Consider the following 16,947-nt stretch of genomic DNA (forward strand, 5'->3'; position numbering starts at 1 on the left):
CCGACGATGCTCACTGCGGAAGAAGTAATGGGCTTAGCCAGCCACATAGATCAAATTTGTGATTTCGGATTTCCCTTGGATAAAGCGGTGTCAACTCGTACGTCGCAATGCATGGAAGAACAGTGAAATGTTTTCGAAACAGCATCCCTGGAACTGAGTGGGTAAAACTCTATTTAAAGAGGTTTCCCAGTTGTCTATCAAATTTGTAGTCAACATAAAAAGAGCTCGTGCTGCCGTCGATAAATCAGTAGCCTGAGTGCTTTGACTAAAGGCGTTCCACCAGACAACATTTACAATTACGATGAAAGCAGCATGTCTGATGATCCTGGTAGTAATAAAGCAACAAGCGCCGGGCTTGCTAAGATCCAGAGAGGATAATAAATTTGACTAAGACTAATGTCACTGTCATGTTGTGTGACAATGCTGCAGGGTCATCTCTCCCGCCATACATAATATATAAAGCGAAACTCCTTTGGATAACGTGGACAGAAAGCGAACCAGTGGGTGCTAGATACAACTGAAGTAAGCATGCTTTCATTGACTATGCAATATGAGAGGACTGTTTTATCGCCCACCTTCTGCATTTGGTCAAGAAACAAGAAGGTGCTAAGCTTGTAACTGGAGATAATTTGTCATTCCATCTCAGGTTCAATTTTGTTACGCTGTGTGAAGAGTGAAAGATACAACTTATGTGTCTGCCATCGAACTTCTCACATTCGACACAGCCCGTCAATGAAACCTACTCTGAAAGCTGAATGGAGAGACATTTCAACCAAATGGAAAGAGTCTCTGGCTGGAAAGGAATCAGCATCTCCGCCTAAAGATCAGTTTCCCATGTTAGGAACAACTGTGTTAGACGAGATGGAGCCTAAGTTGCCATATATTCTGAAAGCAGAATTCAAGAAAACTGGCATTTTCCCCACAAACAAGGGTGAAATTTTGTCTCGTTTGACAAAACAAAATAGATCAGTAAACTTTGATCTTGCTGAAAACGCATTCTTAATTCACATTCATGAAAAGAGTTATGAGTTAGTAAAGCCCCAAGCTGATACACAGGCTAAAGAAGCGCGAACATCATCTTCCGAAAGGCGAAAAACCTATTATAAAAACAGCAGTAGAGAGAAAAGTTACTAAAAAAAACACAGAAAAAACGAAACTCCACGAAAAAAATGGGGAGTCAGCATCTGAGGACGAGGATACTTACAGTATTAGCGATTCCGGAGAAAGCGACCTACTTTTTTTCTGAAGATGAAATCTGTACGCCAACAAATAAACGTTGTGCACTATAATTTGTTATTGCGAATACATATAAAAGTGTAAACGAGTGCTGATATGTTTCTTTTAGTCAAACGCAGTTTATTATGTATGTTTAGAATATTTTGGAATTTAATATCAAATTAATCGAACATTTTTCAAACGAAAATATCTGTAAATATCTTTATTTCCCGAGCCCAGGTCTTTCTTGCATCTAAAACGCTTTAAACAGCGTTTTACATGGAAAACAGCGCTGGGGTCCAAGCTACACAAACCCAGGAGTTACTTGAACCCAGTTTTCAATAATTTATTATACAGATACAGAAACCTAACGTATTACTTGGATCCAAAATTGACGGTTTTGTACTTTTGGTACGAAATAATAATCTAAAAACAGCAATTTTCCTGATATCATAAATTCTTTTATATCTGTGATACTAGAAAAATATCACAGATAAAAAAGAATTATGATATTAGCGCAATTACTGTTCTTTGACCATCATTTCGTACTAAATGGACAAAAATATTTACATTTTGGGTCCAAGTAACCTCGGATTATGGTATACTAAGTGGTCAGTGTCAAAATTAATGAATACCAATGAGTCGTATTTGGTAGATAAAATTTTGTGCGGGACCAGATTGAATTGTCTGTACAGGCTGGGCCAAATTAAAATGGTCCGGACGATTGAACACGATTGGACTTGAATCTGTGGCAGCGTTAATGGAAGAGAAAAACACCTATATGTGCTTCCTTTTGTCCATACATCTGGCCAGTCCTTGGAGCACATTCACACTCTTCTCGCCAGACAGAGTTGTTAGCAGAGGTCAGTCCAGTCGCTGCCCTGGCTGTCCATCTACGTCATCTGATCTGTCGGTGTGCGATTACTTTGTGTGGGTAGCTCTCAAATCTAAGGTGTGTCGCAACAACTCTCGTAGTTATCAAGAACTACAGCAGAACATTTCGGGAAAGAGTGAAGCAATGCCAGCAGTCCAGCTTCGATCAACCTTCAGGAGCCTGCTGACCAAAGAACAAATCTGCCAAGAGATGAATAGTGGTCACTTTCAACATCTGCTATAGTTAGGTTAGTACTGTGTTTCCTTTCCTCTGCTGTGTTTCTTTGCATCCTACAACTCTGTTCTAAGGGCTATTTTTATATGCCGCACCTTGTCTTAATTAATGCTTTTATTTTAAGAAGAGACATTGTGTTATTCAAGTTCTGTGCAAGTTTATTCGGACCAAGAAGAATCTTTCGTATTACACTAGTGTTTTCCATCTTGTTGAATGGATCTCTTGCATTATAAATAAAGCGTTACCAATAACACTGAGCTGCACGTCTGCGCAGCCCCAGCCGAAACCCCATTCCACCCAAATCCCACGCTACATCCATAAGGGCTGGGCTCGTTTCAGATTTCATCAAATCATTTTAACAAGCGCCGGCATATTCCCATCACCTCTGGTAACCACAATTAAACAACGGAGGTTTTGCACCTTGGCTCAGAACCCACATTAAACATTATGTCCGTCTCCTAGTACCGACTCGATCAGTGTGTGTAGTTCGGACCATGGGACAGGTGCATGTCGCGGCAGGTAGAAACCAGGAAATTGTCTTACACCAGAAGCTACATTTTATCAAAGAACAAATCGCCACGTAAAGTTACAGGACACTTATTTCCTGTGTTTTAACACGAAATGTTGAAAACTTCGGTATTGGACTGGGAGTCCAACTCAGATTTCTCATTAGCTGATTCTTTCTGGAAGACACAGTTTACCTTGAAACATGATTCTCTAGATTCAAATTTTGGTTTGGAACGAGTATTTTCATCAGTTCACTTCAAGCTGTGGTGTGCACACGTCTACTACTGGTGAAAATTAGTTACGATTTTTAACGTCTCTCTATGCCTTGTCGCCGGCCGCGGTGGTCTCGCGGTTAAGGCGCTCAGTCCGGAACCGCGCGACTGCTACGGTCGCAGGTTCAAATCCTGCCTCGGGCATGGATGTGTGTGATGTCCTTAGGTTAGTTAGGTTTAAGTAGTTCTAAGTTCTAGGGGACTGATGACCACAGATGTTACGTCCCATAGTGCTCAGAGCCATTTGAACCATTTTTTTATGCCTTGTCAACAACAGAGATTAGTGCTGGTTTCGACTCCCAATAAGATACAGAACTTTTCAGTGTATCATTTGAAATCTAAACATGACACTCCTAGCAAGTGGTGAAAGAGAATTCATTAATAAATGTCTCTTCGTGTGTAGTCCAGAACGACGATACGTGCAAATTCGACTACGAGACAGCGCAGAACGTTTTGTGACGTAGTAGGATCAGAAGCACGCTGATATCGTTACAGGTTAAATAAACCGATATTTAATGTCTGTTCGCATCAATAAAACATTGGTGATTGATGACGAGTTCATATGCCTGTAAGGCCCAACTTTTTTGTTTCATCATTTGATTTTCAATCATCTCGCTACTGGTGAAAACTTCCATTACCCAACAATTGGTTGCACTTGGTTAAGAGTCCCCGCCCAACACAAAAATTTACGCCACGTGATTTAAAGTTGTTTCTTGTGAATGGAAGAACATTTAAGATGTTTCTGGTTAGTTAACAGGGACAATATTTGCTGAATAGAGTCCCAAATTCCTGTGCTGTGTAAAAATTTTCATCATTTGCTTTAAATCTCAAACGTGCTTTAGGAAATATAGTTTATTATATTACATTCAATTTCACAAACTTTGTGGTCGCGTCTATTAAACATTTAGCTGTTTCGGATAGTTTTGAGCATTATAGTTCAATCCTAAAGAAAGTGATGTGTTGTTGTCATAGAAAAGTATGGTTAAGGCTACAGGTGACGATTCTACCGTCGTTGTGTTGTAAATTTTAAAGAAGTCTCTTAAGGAGATATCTTTAAAGCGAATTTTTTTTTGTAAGATGGAATTTACGAATGATTACGTATTGCTTTATCCTTCGGGCATCTGTCTCTAACTCGTGAGAAATGTAGCTTCTTCCTGCTGAACATTATCGTCATTTCAATAAACTTGAAAAGTGAGACGTTTAAAATATGCTAGAGTAAATGGAAGTTAAAGATTTTAGGCCAAAGTCGACATTCAAGACTAGCTTGTTCAGTGCTTGAACTGAGAAAATCTTTCGTTAATGGTTGGGTAATCTTCTATTTTTAATAATCTAAGTCGTGGTAAATCAATTACTTATAGCCTGTAAACGATAAAAGGTAGTGGTATAGCCAAAGCAATTGTTACTTTCTAGCGACAGTCCCGGACCACACTCTCAACAATTAAAGATATCGCGATACGTCACGAGCTGTTGCCTGGCAGCACTGCGATACTTACTCGCTACGAGTGAACTCGTTCTGAGTGACTTCTTGTGCTGTTTTAAGTGTTGCGTGCTATTTAAGTAACATCTTACAGAGGTATTTACTTTTGAACGGAGTCAGAACTTTCTCGACTTCTAACAAGAAGACAGAAAGTCAGTATCAGACGGGATTCTGTTGAGGAACAGGTAAGTGAGCAGTCAGCATCTTTTCTCAGACATTTCGACACAATGGTGTTCTCATGTAGGTGTGCTTTCGTATACAGTAATACTGCTCAACGCTGTCATGTGAGTTCTTCAAAAGAATATACTTTTTTATTTTTGAGAGTTTTAGGTCTTCCAGATCTATGTTACCACCGATACAAATTAAAGTACAGACTAGGGGAGCAGTTTTACAGAACAGTCAGACTATATTTAGCGGACCTCCCGCTGTTATAAAACTCTATCAGGTTACGTTCCATGTATTATACAGACACTCATTCACGTCATGGAAATGTAAGTTGTTTTTGTTGTGAACTTCCTGGTTTATCAATTGCAGTGAAACGGGGATAATTTGCATAAGTAGGAAACGCCTGTGTAACAGCAGTTTAACTCCTCATGGTATGTGCTATGTGATTATAGTAAGACGATATTCGAAATTCTTATGCGACAGATAGTCAACATTAGGTCAACATCCGACTCCCTTTCAAGAATGAATGTGTCACTCTGCAGCTGTGTGTGTGACCCTTGACAAGCTGAAGCCAAGTGCAAACCATTGACTTCAAACCAGAGTTGTGTCTTCCATCGGCGACGCTGTTACCAACATCTTGTCACAGAGAGGAAATTTTATTTTCACTCCGGTATTTCTTCCGAAGCATACATCTGTTAACCGCTGTCGGCAAAAGGCAAATATCTGCGGTCGATGATGGCATACAACGTATTAATATGCCTGAAAGTAACACAAGGTGTCGCTTGTTTTCGTTGACATGCGTCACTTATCGAAAGCGTGACTGTTCGCTTGCGCTGAATTTAATGCTGTTGGGTCATTTCGCCATAGACAGTACTAATCTCTTCTCCGTTGACGATGACCCCACTTCACAATTTTCAATTTTCACAGGAATTTAGCCCAAGTGTTTCCTTTTACGTGTGCAGCAGAAGTGAAGTCTTCATCTGTTGTCCTGCTAGTAGCATTGTGTAGGTTGCGAAACAGCAGATAATACTGGTTTAGTGCAACGTTTTTTCACCCCTTTGTCTATCATACTGGAAGTACTTTTTTCAGTGAAGACACATTTATTTCTGTGATAAATTAAGAATAATCACTTACTGTGCCTCTTGACTTCCTCTCTTCCTATTCTCATATGAAGGGCTTATTTCAACAGTGGTACAAGTCCATTTTCTGTCTATAATGCTTCTGAAATTAATGAGCCAAACAAACAGAAAGAAAGGTTCATCTCTAACAAGAAGCCATATGTTTGGATATTTCTGGTATCTCAACTACAAATTTTTCAGCGCTCATTTAACTTTAGGACTCTGTTTCTCAATATGAACAAAAATGGACTTGTACCACTATTGAAATAAGCCTTTAATATGTTCCTAGTTGCACTTGTTATGTAGACATTAGCGGATTAAGGGGAACGTTAACTACAGATGCCAGTGTTTGAAAGTTCCAGCACATCTAGGAAATGACATTACTTCTACTGTTTCATAAATATTTCGTAGTTTCGACTGTGAATGGCGTATCATTTAACAGGAGTTGCGGCGAACAGACTCATTATTAACGGTTTTCCTATGGCTTTTCACCCGAGCTATTACCATCTAACGGTTAAAACGGAAACAACGACTCAGATGAACACCCAGAACTATATGATTAATCAATCACGCCCTGAAAATCTCAAAAATTCTCATTGATACTCGAAAGACATGTTAATGCAGTCGCTAAAAGAGCACTTCAATTCCACTTCAGTACCGACATGAGCCAAACAACGTCGAATTAATTTGCCGAGGACACAGTGTAGTCAGGGTATCAAATCAGAAACGCTGCTACTTTTCAACTCTTCATAATAAGTATATAAGTATAGAAATTCTACAACAAGCTTTAATTGACGGCAAAGAAAATTTTGTTTTGTTTATTTATTCGGCCGAAATCCTCTATACAATCACAATTCTAGACTTGTAGTTATCCGTATAAGTTAAACGGACGGATGACGCTTTCCGCAGTTGTAACAATATTAAAATTCCCAATAAGCATTTCAGACAGATTCTAAACCAAAATTTCTCGGTACAAGCCAAAAGTAACGGCAGAACTACGTAAGTAAAAGTAGCTTCCTATATAAATAACGATTTTTGTCTCGAAGTATCAACGAATCTCTCTGTTTGCTATGAGTCATTTGTGCGTGTCTCATAGGGAAGTAGAACTGTATGTAGAGGTAGTTTTCAAATTTACGTTACCACAATAGTAACATATAAATGAAAATGGGATTAATCTCTAACAATTTTTCTTGCACACACATAATACCAGCAACTCGATTCCCCACACTTTAATAGGAATATATATGACAGATAACTGAAATTGTTACACTGATATTATATTTTTCCACCAGCTGCAGGGTGTGTGAGGTTTGTCGTATTTCGAGAAATTATATATGAGTGATTCCATGTGAAATAGGCTGAGATTGTTAAAATCGCATTGCCAATTAAATTTGTCATATTTTCCTTTATCTATAAATGTTAATTAACACTATTCTGAAAAATTATCAAAATTTAAAAATAATTTGAGGAAATATAATTGAAGAACGACGGAACTTCTCTAGATGAGGAAGGAGGACAAAAATTTTGGCAGCTATTTAAACTTTATTTGCAGTAATTGTTGTTTCAGTTGTTAAATTGCAATTGCTGAACGTTATCTTTCAGACAAACTTCAGTTCTTAAAGAAGGATGAGGCGAAGTGTACAGCTAATTAAAAAAAAAAAAAAAAAAAATGGCTCAAATGTCTCTGAGCACTGTGGGACTCAACTGCTGCGGTCATTAGTCCCCTAGAACTTAGAACTACTTAAACCTAACTAACCTAAGGACATCACACACATCCATGCTCGAGGCAGGATTCGAACCTGCGACCGTAGCAGTCGCACGGTTCCGGACTGCGCGCCTAGAACCGCGAGACCACCGCGGCCGGCAGCTAATTTACAGAAACAGATTAGCATTTAGTGTCCCACCAGTGGTAAAAAATTAAATTTAAAAAAATACATGGAAAATTTTACCCCCCTAGCTCAGCAGTTATTGCAATTTTGTAGATTATAGGTTAAGAGGTACAAAACCCAACAAAAACAACTAGTGACACACGAAACAGTGTTTAATGTGTAAAGGACCATCCACAAATTCTGAAAGTAGGTGTTTCCAACCTGTGTCAGTTTATTCCATTGTTACTTTGGTCTAAACCATTTAACACATCTTGTCATTTTTAAGTTATGTTGATTGGTATAACTAGTGGCTTAATGATTTACAGTAATATTTACTTATTATTTATTCAAGAAAGTTTAAAATCAGTGTCAGCAAAGCATTTGAAGAATGTTTGAGAAAAGTTGCAGAAGATACTGATGTGAAGGTCGATGACATGTCATGACCTCAGACAAATACAGGAAGCTTTCGATAGGTACCCCTGGTATTTGGAGTGGGATGATAGAGGCTACCACGAGTGGGGTGGTAGTAGGAATCTGGAATATTCTATAGTAATTAGTACTGGAATGCTTCAGTGAATAACTTTTACTTTTACTCCAGGAAAATAACAAATAACAACTATCTTTCTTGAATACAAATGACTCATCAACAAACATTAACATGATTATACAACAAGCAACATAATACAAATCTGCTATTACGTGCATAATACATGCGTGAACTAGAGGCTGCGAACCTACCGAGCTGAAGGCTATTCTAATCTGCCTTCGCCCACGACCTGTCCCTGACTCGGTCGGTGCGATCTACAAGTCTCTGTACGTGCCAAACGGCGGCGCTGCAAGCGCCAGCAGTTCCGGAGAGGTTGCAAGTGCTGGACCGCTATCGATTATCACAACCCACCGTTGACACCACAGATATCAACTAATACAACACACATAAAGAAAAGAAAAAGAACAGTATAAAAAAGGGACAACATGAAGATACAGATTTTCTCCATTAAAAGCCTCTTATTGAACATCATAAAAAGGAAGCCGAAACAAAAAGAACGTACAGACTTCAACTAAAATCTGTAGTGCCTGAAGATGAGTTGGAGACCTGTGCTTTCCAGACTGGATCATATAAATGTGTCCAGCCCCTCAGCGAAATTGTTTATTGGGTAAAGAAGGTGCTTCCTTCCAGACCCTCAAAAAATTAGCAGTCATAAAAGATGGTTGTATGGTAAAAATTTCCGAAAAAGTTAGCAAGACAAGAAAGCCTCCTGTAAACGTACAGGCGTTCATCTGTTCAAGGTGCGCAACTTTTTTACAAGTGATAAAATCAGCATGCAGTTACCTAATATGAAGGATGTCAAGACTACTGTAAACCCATAAACTGGGAAAAGAGCTAACTTGCAGAATAGTTACATGAATGTAACAGCAAAGGAAGATTTGGTCTTTTTCTTTTAAGTAAGAGTATCCATACACTAAAATCAAGTTTTTCAAGTTACTCCAAGTGTACATTCTCTCATCTACTCAGATAACTGAGATAAGTGTTGAACAATTATATTTCTATGCCCTGCAGATTTATAATCTCAAAGAAGTTACAGGGTCATAACCAGCTAGCGAAAAGATTGTGCCAAGTTTGTTTATTTCGTTGGAGTTTCTAACCGCATGAAAGAAATCAATTAAATACAGGTATTCTGCAGTTGTACAAAGACTCTTGAGGAAAACTTATAAATACAGATTTCTTGTATGAGATCTGTAGAGCGCTTCTCGAATAAGTTTAAAGTTGACGACAAGTCTCTACCCGACAACGGTTATTCTCCCAAGTTCAGGCATCAAATATGTCAATAAAACCGTAAATTATAATTTTTCAGGAAATTTAGACTTTTTGAAAGTGTATTAGTACTAATTCGAATAGTTCAATTATTGGTGCAGTTTTTAAATCAAAATAAGTACGTACTTGGAACTTTAATATTGTACTGGAATTTATCTTATTTACAGGTAACAAAATTTTCCCGTATGATTATTTAAATAGGAGGTAAGGTCTAAAATTTTAACTACTGATTCATCCTTAAATTAATATCATAAAATTAATTTTAACTTGTGAAAACAGGTTCTACATCACACGAGTCCATGTCGCACCCATGAAGGTCTTAAATTGCAATTTATGTAAGCAAATATTATAATGTTACATTTACTGATATTTCATCACGTACAGAATTGCTTTAACAAAGTGTAATTTGAATTCAAAGTTTTGGACAGAAAATAAGTGCATAATTCACAGAGTTCTTGTAAAATGGTTGGAGAGCATTCAGTGCTATGTCCATTTGCTGTTCCACCCGTGACAATGTTTTCAAGATCACTAACAGGTCACTTTGGAGACTTCTGGTATTCGGATTTAAGGAGAGGGTTAAGCAAGTATTCATATGACGATCAGTCAATTGTTAATTTATATCTGTCTATACGTACAGTTCTACTAAGTTTCATTCTCGAAATGATAGTGTAAATGTCCCATCAGTAACAACGGAATTAGCTTCAGAGCCGTATCCAATACCTTAACAGTCACTGTAATAGTTCAGTCAGATTCTCAAGTCTTTTCTGGGAGCTGAAAAGACGTCACGACTCCTTCCTCGTCCAATCAGAGATCTTATTAGCTGTTTAATCACTTAATCTCAAACAGGGCCACCAATGCTCCTTTCAACCTTTCTTACGTCGCACTTTCAGCAAAAGTGTCAGAAATGAGAACACAATGAACATTATAGAAAGTTTATCTTCTTGTTACTGTTCCAACAGAATTTAATAGCTTAACCTAGCAAAAAAAAAAAAAAAGCTTGCGCATATTATGTTGCAGAGATGCCAGACGTCATCATTGTACTACCTCATTTCCGGGTGCTCTGGTTTAACAGCGATAAGGACTATAGCTAGCAGTCTGTTATTTTTCGAAATGTGATTGTTTATTCGTGACCATGCTGTCATAGGCATATGTACTGACACGTTATTACTTGTGCAGTGATACTGCTGTCACTTTGAGTTCACTAATTTAGGGAGAGAACCGAAATCCAACACAGGCGGGCGGATATCATCCCAAAAGAAATTATCGGTGCAATTTGGGAGATTTTCCCACAACCGACTAGGTGAATATCGGACTGCTACTCTCCTCCCCATACTTTCATATGGGACAGACATATGGGGTACACAAATGCCGTTCCACGGGGAAGGACGGTGAGATGGCCGCGGTGGCGGGAAGGAGGGGGACGCGAGAGGTGGCTTTATGAGGAGCACCCAACCACCGTCTCCATTAACACTACCATATTCAGATTGATGCGCCAACTTCGTAAAGATACGGGATAAGGACAAGAAGAAGTAGTGTAAGTAATTGAGATACTTCACGAAGGAAAAGACTGAAGTTTAAGACATCCTGACTACGAGTTTAGAAATTGCCTTTTGCGATAAAGACATTCTAGAGCTTTTTTCAACCTTTAACGAAATCGTCAAAGCACTTGACAGTAGTAGGGAAAACTGAGTTGTACATCACAACCATGGTAGGACTCGACAACGAAGTCTCAATAAATCGGCCATATCTCTCTTTAACTCAGTGCCAACTTACAACAACCTACCACTTTACCGAGCTACTCGCAGTGCTTTCTCGTTAAAAGCACAAGACATCCGCCACAATGTGGTCTTAATTCATTAAGAAGACATGGCTGGATAACCAGAAATTAACTAAAATCGCAAAACGTATCTCAGTTTTTTTTTTTTGGGGGGGGGGGGGGGGCGTTTATGAGCAAACTGACGGTAATATATTTACAGGTCGAAGTAGCTTGGTACTGCCGAGTCGTACTGTAATGAAAGTCTCCATTTTCGTAATGAACGACAGCCACTGGCATCACCTGTCCGTGGTCCTTGTATCATTTAGCGTGAAGAATACCTACTTTGTGAAGAAATAGCATAGGAGTAGTTTTTCAGGCCCCTTGTTTCATGTTGCATAATAGCTCGTATAGTTTTGCTAAACGAACATCGGAAAGAAACTGTCTTTATGTGGTGCATTAAAATACTTACCTGGATATCGCTTGCTTTCTCATTCTACCGCCATTATAAATGTACAAGAACGCCCTCGACTTGAAGTATTGGTTTCTATTTTAAATTGGCCGGCCGGAGTGGCCGAGCGGTTCTAGGCGCTACAGTCTGGAACCGCGCGACCGCTACGGTTGCAGGTTCGAATCCTGCCTCGGTCATGGGTGTGTGTGATGTCCTTAGGTTAGTTAAGTTTAAGTAGTTCTAAGTTCTAGGGGACTGATGACCTCAAAAGTTAAGTCCCATAGTGCTCAGAGCCAACCATCTTAAATTGTTTTCAATAAACACGTTTAATTTTTATAATAAATGTAATCGCTTTGCTGGGAGATCAAAATATGGTGTACTTGAGCTTTTACTTGAATGATGGAATCAGACGATAAACCGCTTCAGTTGTCAAATATTTAATTGTTCAGTCACCACCGGTTTTGCGCTGCTTGTAAGTCCGTGTTCGGGTGAAACAAGTCTGTAATAGGAAATGGAGAAACTATAATAAAAGATCGTAAACACTTAACATTTGTCTAGTTATAATAACAAGAATTTACTGCCCAACTGTAAATAAGGTTACAGGCTCGGCTTAGTCAGAATTGAACACGGATAACGCATCAATAACGAACAAAATTACTTAAAGAAATTGGCGGTCAGAGGCAGAAAGAATGGAGAAAACTACGGGAATATCAATGGACAATGTAAGAGAACCTACACGACGGGGCCCAAGGCCCCTGCACAGTGGACGCGTGGCTGCTGGCAGGTGAGAGCCGCACGCGAAGCCGAGGAGCGGTGTGACGCGGCGGTAGAAGGCGGCCGCGCGCGAAAACTAGCGGCCGTCGTATTTCATGCGAAAGTACAGCCATCTAGCAGCTAACTCCGTCACGTCCGAGCTCACTAGACCGTTCATTAACAAAGCGGATATATGATACGTAACTGATTAAAAATGGTTAGTTATACATAATCGAAATACAAAAAAAAAGTGTAAAATGTATGTACTCGACCATAAATATTGAGAACTTTTCATCATCTGTTAAAATGATTTAAAGATAAAATTTAAATTAATCAAAAAGCCGTAAACAAGCCAATAGTGACACGATGAATAAAAGTAAGCTTAATGTAGTGGTTCCTAGCGAATGGCTTGTCACTAAACTTTGATAAAACACACTACTTGCATTTCAGAACTTGTAAGGGGTGTCTCACGAGTATATGGCTACCATATGGTGACAAACAGATAGAAGAAGTGGACAGTGTTAAATTCTTGGTATTACAGCTTGTTAATAAATTCAACTGGGGAAAGCACACCACAGAACTGCTGAAGCGTCTTAACAAATCTCTATTTGCAAAGCTAATTGTGTCTGACATAGGGGATATAAAATTGAAAAAGCTGGCATACTATGCTTACTTTAATTCCATAATGTGATATGGGATTATTTTTTTGGTTGATTCATTAAGCCAAGCTAAAGTTTCCGGAGCACAGAAACGTGCAGGAAGAGTTATATGTGGTGTGAACTCAAGAACAGCCTGCAGAAGCCTGTTTAGGGAACGAGGGATACTAACTACTGCTTCCAAATATATTTATTCTTTAATGAAATTTGTTATTAAAAATATATCACTGTTTCAAACCAACAGCTCAATTCATGGAATCAATACTAGAAACAAGAATTATCTTCACAATGATTTAAAGTCACTTAGTCTTGTACAAATAGGTGTACATTATTCAGGATCACACATTTTCAATAACTTGCCAGCAGCCATAAAAAGCTTAATAACCAATAAAATTCAGTTTAAGAGAAGCCTAAAAGATTTATTGGTGGCCAATTCCTTCTACTCCATTGATGAATTTCTCAGTAGAACCAATTGATTTGTTTGTGTATATATGTATAAGTACAATATAACTTTTGCACAACTTCAGTGCAATAATGTGTTCATTGTAAATATTTTAGTAGTTGTATTACACGTTTATTACCTTATAAATAAATTTAAAAGACTGTTATTTTAAATTCAGTGCGTTAGTATTTGTAAAATGATTCTTCCGTAAAGCGTTCATTAAAAAATGACGATCATTCCACTTGGGACCTGTGGAACGGTACATTAGCTTATTTGTTTGAGTTGTAAATATTTGTCATGTATTGTTGTTTTTCTGACATGTTCTACATCCTGGAGGACCTCCTCACTACGGATCAGTTGGAATGAAAGTAAATCTAATCTAATCTAATCTAGTGACAATTGAGTACCCACAGGGAGAAATAGAACCAGTTGATGAATAAAACAAAGGGGATAAAAGAACCATTACAGTTATTTTGAGAGGAAATTTTGAAAGGAATATTGGTGAGTTTTGAGTGATATTTCAGAAAAGAATAATTTGCTCGTTTCTGACTGTTGAATGGCTGTCCGTAATTTCCATTCCCTCTGATAAATTACGGACGCGATTTTTCTGGTGACTATGAAGGATACGCAAATTGGTATTTATGTCACCAAAAGAGTGCCCATTGACTTTCAAACGTCTGGAAAAAAGTGTGTACAGAATTATTAGAGTTCTGATTTTCCTTAAATAGGATATTAAAAGTGCCCCCCGTCTTTCCAATTTAGAGGCTTGACAGTCTTTGCTCTCGATTCTATAAATGCGTGAGCCCATGTGGTGGTTGTGGGTCCTAGCCTCATGGTGCTGATACTGAACACTAACTCTGTTTGCTACATAAAATATCGCTGCAACTTCAGCTTTTTTAGCTATCGACCGACCTGCCTGGAATACTAAATGAAAAGGGTATTTTTCTGTATGATTACACGAGATGACCTCATCACTGGGTGTCAGTGTAATCCCAAGGTGCATTTGCTGGATAATGTTGTCCACAGCCTGAATTAGGTGGCCATTAGAGCTCGCGATGTATCTGATAATTTCAACTTCACTATTATAGTGCATTTCGCTAAGGGGCACTTTGACAGCACTGTGCACCATTGCACGCAATGCAGCCATTCTACTGCGCCACCCTTTAGACTCAGACCACTCGCAGAAATAACACAGTATTATCAGAAGCTAGCACCACTGCGACACTTAGGAGAGAACGCAGCGTCTAACACTGCAGGCGCTACCTTGGAATATGTCACTTATCTGTGCAGACAAAACAGTGCCTAGGATCGATAACGTAATGTGTCTGTTTAGAAATGATCGTCTATCGGGACACGACGATGGCACGAAAGCTTGGACATTAATTTTCTCTTGCTATAGATCACGCTACGTATCACCACAGCGACGTTATTTACTTAAGGATAGACACATTTACTATTTTCGTGGTATAATGGGGCTATTGGTAATTACCGGGATACGTCTGCCCTTGGTAGCTGAGTGGTCAGTGCGACGGAATGTCATGCCTAGCGGACGGGTTCGATTCCCGGCAGGGTCGGAGATTTTCTCCGCTCAGAGACTGCTTGTTGTGTGGTCCTTATCATCATCATTTCATCTCTATCGACACCCTGGTCGCCGAAGTGGCGTCAACTCGAAAGACTGGCACCAAGCGAAATGTCTACCCGACGGCAGGCCCTAGCCACACGGCATTTTATTTTACCGGGATATGTTTGTTTTTTTTATATTTCTTTATTTTGGCTTTGGGTTACAAGGACCAAACAGTCAAAGAAACACAATTGCAAAAAAGGCAGAATAGCACAAAATGTCGAAGTTAGCATACGAACACACTCTTAAAGTAAAATAAAAGCGCAGTTAGACAAACACCAGAGGAGCGAGGGCCATGATGACAATGGCATTGGAGCAGAATTACAAATAGCATTACACACCAACATTATAATAATCATACGTATAACTGTATAGAAAAGAAAACACATTAAAGGGCATCAGTCTGGAACCGCGCGACCGCTAAGGTCGCAGGTTCGAATCCTGCCTCGGGCATGGATATGTGTGATGTCCTTAGGTAAGTTAGGTTTAAGTAGCTCTAAGTTCTAGGGGACTGATGACCTCAGAAGTTAAGTCATACTGCTCAGAGCCATTTGAACCATTAAAGGGCAAACACCGTACATCATACAGTAAGTACAAAAATACCTGAAGAACAGAACTGCTAGTAGCATCATATAAGAATGTGAGAACTATAACATGCAGACATTCGTACTTAAAATAAAAGAAAAACCCAAAATGACAAACAAAATGCAACCAACGGGATGTACAACAGCGCCAGTAGAACAGTGACATAAAATGCACAAGAAAGCAACAACGAAAATACAATGTACAAATAGAATTCAGTACGGAAATTAAAACACAAAATTATACACCTGATTACGAACCGGGCTGATGCCATTTGATGGAGACGCTGTCAACTCATTAATTAAATTTGGATGCCAGAGGTTTTCAAACTGTCTGTGAACAAGTTTTTATATTTATCAAAATGGTTGAGTAAAACAAGAACACTGGTAGGGAGGGGCAGCCTCTAGCAACCATTTTCTTATACAACTCTGATTATGTAGTAATGTACTTGTAACATGCCTATAAGATGTGGTTAAGATCTTCTACTGCTGTTGGATCCTCATTGCAGTGTCCAAACGTGATGATCTTCAACCGATATAGGTGCACAGGGTAACATTCGTGTCCCAGCCTCATGCAAATGACAGAAGTCCCATGACTTCTATAAAGCTGCACCGAGGCGAGCAATGGTTGAGAAGAGATGTTAGATTTTACGGCTGAGAGAGCCGGTATTCGCAGTTCCAACTGTGATAAGCAGCCTTCCACATCAGCGATGTGAAATCTGTACAAGGGATCGGCGGTAGGCGTAACAAGCCTTCTGTAATACTCCTCTTGGCAAGGTGGTCAACAGCCCAGAGTAATTGAACGGCAATGGCCAGTAACTGCGCGTCTCTTATGGCCGCGAAGATTTCCAGAATATAGCTGTGTGTCTGTTTATCAAACGTGGGATGTTGCAATTTCTGCTGCACACTTTGAGGGTATCAGGATGAGCTTGAACGTCCGGATACCATTATGAATAGCTTCCCTGATGGCCAGTCGCTCTGCCATGTAAACAGAAGATTCATGACGAAGAACAAACATTTGGTAGACGCCACTAAAAGGACAAAAGAAGTCGTATCCCACATTCGCCTCAGATTTAGAACCGTCCGTATAGACGTGCCAATACTGCGGCCATTGTATGCTGAGAAAATGCGCCAGGTCATGAGTGAT

Source organism: Schistocerca gregaria, chromosome 2, assembly GCF_023897955.1.
Source record: "Schistocerca gregaria isolate iqSchGreg1 chromosome 2, iqSchGreg1.2, whole genome shotgun sequence".
Lineage (NCBI taxonomy): Eukaryota > Metazoa > Arthropoda > Insecta > Orthoptera > Acrididae > Schistocerca > Schistocerca gregaria.